This window comes from Phyllobates terribilis, unplaced genomic scaffold (assembly GCF_046119375.1).
Source record: "Phyllobates terribilis strain yellow unplaced genomic scaffold, ASM4611937v1 Scaffold_132__1_contigs__length_4960021, whole genome shotgun sequence".
Lineage (NCBI taxonomy): Eukaryota > Metazoa > Chordata > Amphibia > Anura > Dendrobatidae > Phyllobates > Phyllobates terribilis.
Genome location: NW_027362892.1, coordinates 298,567 through 303,332, shown reverse-complemented (window position 1 = coordinate 303,332; position 4,766 = coordinate 298,567). Strand labels below are relative to the sequence as shown.

Below are 4,766 nucleotides of genomic sequence, written 5' to 3'. Positions count from 1 at the left end.
GGGCAGCGGATTTTTTTCTCCTGAAGAGTTTATGGTGTGTTTTCTCTTCTTGGCACTTTTTTTCCTCTCTTCATCCACTTGATTCATCTTCAGATTGGAAGACATCTTCTCAGCTGGCCTTGAGCTTGTCCTTCTCTTCTTCCTCTCTTGGCTGCTGTTATTCGATGTCTTCTTATCTTCATTTGATGAGATCAATGTGGCATTTGTCCTCTTCTTTCCCTTCCTCGGTTGTCCTCTGTCTTCATTCATCTCCATATTTTTGCTACTCAGTTCAGGGTTGGCAGATATCTCCTCCACCGTCGCAAGTCAACTCCAACTGTCACTCTCAACTGTCAACTTCCGTTCAAATATTATATACACACTTGGCCTGGCCGCACGGCTGGCCATGTGACCAGTAACTGACCAATAGCTTTATTTAGTATATTCTATATAAGCATATACAGTACAGACCAAAAGTTTGGACACACCTTCTCATTTAAAGATTTTTCTGTATTTTCCTGACTATGAAAATTGTACATTCACACTGAAGGCATCAAAACTATGAATTAACACATGTGTTGTTAAGTATATAATTCCACATGTCTTAATTCATAGTTTTGATGCCTTCAGTGTGAATGTACAATTTTCATAGTCGGGAAAATACAGAAAAATCTTTAAATGAGAAGGTGTGTCCAAACTTTTGGTCTGTACTGTATATCATCATTTTTATACATGGCTTGTATTGAATATGTTCCATATAAATGCCAGTCGTTTTTTAATTCACTCTTAGGAAGATTTGCTGTATCTGTCAGATGCTCCTTATTACATTGCCCTATTTGTAGCAAAAGGACATGATGAGAAAGTGTCAGCTTGTATTCTGTAAGTGAGAAACCCCTGACACAAATCTAAACGCCATATGGTAAATGCCATTGAACTTGTTTCTTAGAGATGAAATCTGTGGTTAAACTAAGTATTTTTAAATAATAAAACTGTGCAATATATAGACCTGTAACCATCAGACTTTATTAAAGTGGTTTCAAACCATTTTAGAACTTGAGGCAAATTCCTACTAGGTCCTTGCTCCTTGTCACACAATATTCACTGCACAGTCGGCCCCAAGAGATGCATGTATAGCAGCATGCTGCACCATTCTGTCCAGTAAAATATTGGATGTTCCAGTGGACAGTAGACAAACCTCAGTGTCCGATATACAGGGGGTCCGGCGCTTCCGTTATCTTCATCTTTTCTTTTTTTATCATAGAACAAAAATATGGAAATCACAACATAGTGGTGGAAAAAAAGTATTTAGTCAGCCTGGTGCAGGGCTACAATTTTGTTTTTGGTGTCCTTCGACAGCTCTTTGGTCTTCACCATAGTGGAGTTTGGAGTGTGACTGTTTGAGGTTGCGGACAGGCGTCTTTTATACTGATAACAAGTTCAAACAGGAGCCAGTACTACAGGTAATGAGTGGAGGAAAGAGGAGCCAGTACTACAGGTAATGAGTGGAGGAAAGAGGAGCCAGTACTACAGGTAATGAGTGGAGGAAAGAGGAGCCAGTACTACAGGTAATGAGTGGAGGACAGAGGAGCCAGTACTACAGGTAATGAGTGGAGGACAGAGGAGCCAGTACTACAGGTAATGAGTGGAGGACAGAGGAGCCAGTACTACAGGTAATGAGTGGAGGACAGAGGAGCCAGTACTACAGGTAATGAGTGGAGGACAGAGGAGCCAGTACTACAGGTAATGAGTGGAGGAAAGAGGAGCCAGTACTACAGGTAATGAGTGGAGGACAGAGGAGCCAGTACTACAGGTAATGAGTGGAGGACAGAGGAGCCAGTACTACAGGTAATGAGTGGAGGACAGAGGAGCCAGTACTACAGGTAATGAGTGGAGGACAGAGGAGCCAGTACTACAGGTAATGAGTGGAGGACAGAGGAGCCAGTACTACAGGTAATGAGTGGAGGAAAGAGGAGCCAGTACTACAGGTAATGAGTGGAGGACAGAGGAGCCAGTACTACAGGTAATGAGTGGAGGACAGAGGAGCCAGTACTACAGGTAATGAGTGGAGGACAGAGGAGCCAGTACTACAGGTAATGAGTGGGGGATTGAGGAGCCAGTACTACAGGTAATGAGTGGGGGATTGAGGAGCCAGTACTACAGGTAATGAGTGGAGGAAAGAGGAGCCTCTTAAAGAAGAACTTACAGGTCTGTGAGAGGCAGAAATCTTGCTTGTTTGTAATTGACTAAATACTTATTTTCCACCAAAATCGGAAAAAAAATTCTTTCCAAATCAGACAATGTGATTTTCAGGATTTGTTTTCTCATTTTGTCTCTGATAGTTGAGGTCGACCTATGATGTCAATTACAAGCCTCGCTCGTCTTTTAAAGTGGGAGAACTTGCACAATTGGTGGCTGACTAAATACTTTTTTTCCCCATTGTAGTGTAGATGTGAACAGAGCCTAAAAAGCAGTAAAATCTCGCTCAGGCAGATTTGAGCCTGGATACTTACCATAAAGGATGGGGACATGGCAGCTATGGAAACCATAGTGGAAATAAACTTCTCTTGCTCGCCATAACGCTATCATAGTTCATAGATAAAGCCCACACTCAATGTGGACAGATTTATACCGAGGCCATTATAAATACTTTATGGTTTAAAATTCGCCCTAGTGGTAGTGAATGAAGGATTTCGGGAAAGTAAATAACTAAAATGTACTTTATTGATACAGGTGTTTAAAAAGATTTTTTCTAAAAAGCTAAAATAGACAATATAAGAGATTGGTAAAAATGAGTAAATAAATAAATAAATATGGTTCTGAATTAATGGATAGAACGGCTTTCCATAGAGTCTTGAGGTAGTCGATGCTTGGGAGGCAGAAGGGTGGACCTGGTAAAAGAGGAACCGTGTTACGGTATAGTAGTATGGTGTGGTATTACGGTACTTAGAGTATCGATTCTTGGTAGGTTTGGTATTTGTATGGGTTACCTGTTATGATTAGTCTGTATCTCCTTGTGGCAACCCTGAGGGCCTTTTGACGGTGGACTCTAGTGTCAGTAGGAGGCTTCACATACTCTAGATACCTGAGGTGCAGGAAAAGTACATTAGAACTTAGGAGTAATTGACTAGAGGTTACTAGTGGGAGTTGTACTTTACCTGCTGTTGTTGTGGCAATCGGTGGGCAACAAGAACAGAGACGTGCGGATGTGTTTCTTGGACCGTGATCCACAGGGAGCCACCTATAGAGGTTGACTGGTCCGGGATGGTTATCTGAAAAGGGGGCTCGAGGTCCTAAGGTCGTAGAAGAAATAGGTTTGATATTGTAGGTACTTGGTTCTCAGGTGGTACGATAAGATTAGGACTTACCCTAAGGTAGATAAGTTCTATTTGGGTTTAATAATCATAGTTGTCCTTATAAGAGATGCAGCAGGTGGGTCTGGTTTGTCCCTGTCCCTGTAGGAGAGGTGCAGCAAGGTGCTTCTGGCGGTACTGACGATGTGGCGTCTATGTTGTACCCTTTGTCCTGTTTGAGAATTTAAGGGAGGGTTAGTGTTAGAGGTATAGTGGAATAAGTCTGCAGTTACTATGCTTATTATTTACCTTATTTCATATATTGCAGACATAAGAGGACAGGTGCATCAGGTGTTCCGGTGGTACGGAAGGTGCAGCAGGAGGCTCTGGATGAATTATGCAGCAATAGTTCTATAGTAGGAGGCTCTGATCCTGGATACCAATTAGGTACAGTAGGAGGCTCTGACTGGGTGATCAGTCGGTCAGGCAGTAGTCAGAAAATGCTGTCACGATGTAGCAGAAGGCTATGGTTGCAAGGTGAGTATAGGGCAGACCGCGTGGTCTGTGAGTCTGCCAAAAAAAGAAAGTGAATGGATCTTTAAATTAAACACGTTGAGACCACGGGGACTCAACAGTGAAATAGAATTGTTTGCCTTTAATGATTGACAGCTGCCATGACGTCAGCACCCTCAGGTATATAAAGGACACCACCCACTGGGCCAGACTATCCCTGATGAAGACAGCCGTAGCTGTCGAAACGCGTTGGAACGTCTTTGACCCAGCTGAGAAGGCACCTACAGGCCTCCGTACTGAGTGCACGCCGCTTACCACGTGACAGCGCGTCACTCTGCCCCTCTCGCGCACTTTCAATCGAAAGCGCGCCTTCTCTCTCTCCCCCCTCTCTCTCTCTCTCTCCCGCTCTGCCTACCCGGAAGCACGCGAGCTGCGGCGGTCACCGGCCGGGACTCCGCTCTCGCTCCGGGCTCCATCACCTGTTGACATATCGCAGGACTGCAGACTGTAAGTAATCTCGGGCCTCGGCCCCCACCGCTTGCTATCACACGAAACTGCCAGGAGCAGATACCCTAACTTTCACTATTCTATCCTTGGCAGACTCACAGACCACGCGGTCTGCCCTATACTCACCTTGCAACCATAGCCTTCTGCTACATCGTGACAGCATTTTCTGACTACTGCCTGACCGACTGATCACCCAGTCAGAGCCTCCTACTGTACCTAATTGGTATCCAGGATCAGAGCCTCCTGCTATAGAACTATTGCTGCATAATTCATCCAGAGCCTCCTGCTGCACCTTCCGTACCACCGGAACACCTGATGCACCTGTCCTCTTATGTCTGCAATATATGAAATAAGGTAAATAATAAGCATAGTAACTGCAGACTTATTCCACTATACCTCTAACACTAACCCTCCCTTAAATTCTCAAACAGGACAAAGGGTACAACATAGACGTTACATCGTCAGTACCGCCAGAAG

At 44.1% G+C, this 4,766-nt stretch overlaps 1 long non-coding RNA gene across 1 annotated transcript; it reads right to left on the bottom strand.

The window, feature by feature from the left end:
* Window positions 1-2,821: 2,821 nt before the first annotated feature.
* Window positions 2,822-3,190, bottom strand: LOC141203919 (uncharacterized). Its single transcript, XR_012274902.1, has 3 exons — window positions 3,135-3,190; window positions 2,967-3,061; window positions 2,822-2,867 (listed from the first exon to the last, which is right to left on the bottom strand). It is a non-coding gene; the product is annotated as an uncharacterized lncRNA (long non-coding RNA).
* Between the last annotated feature and the right edge of the window lie 1,576 nt (window positions 3,191-4,766).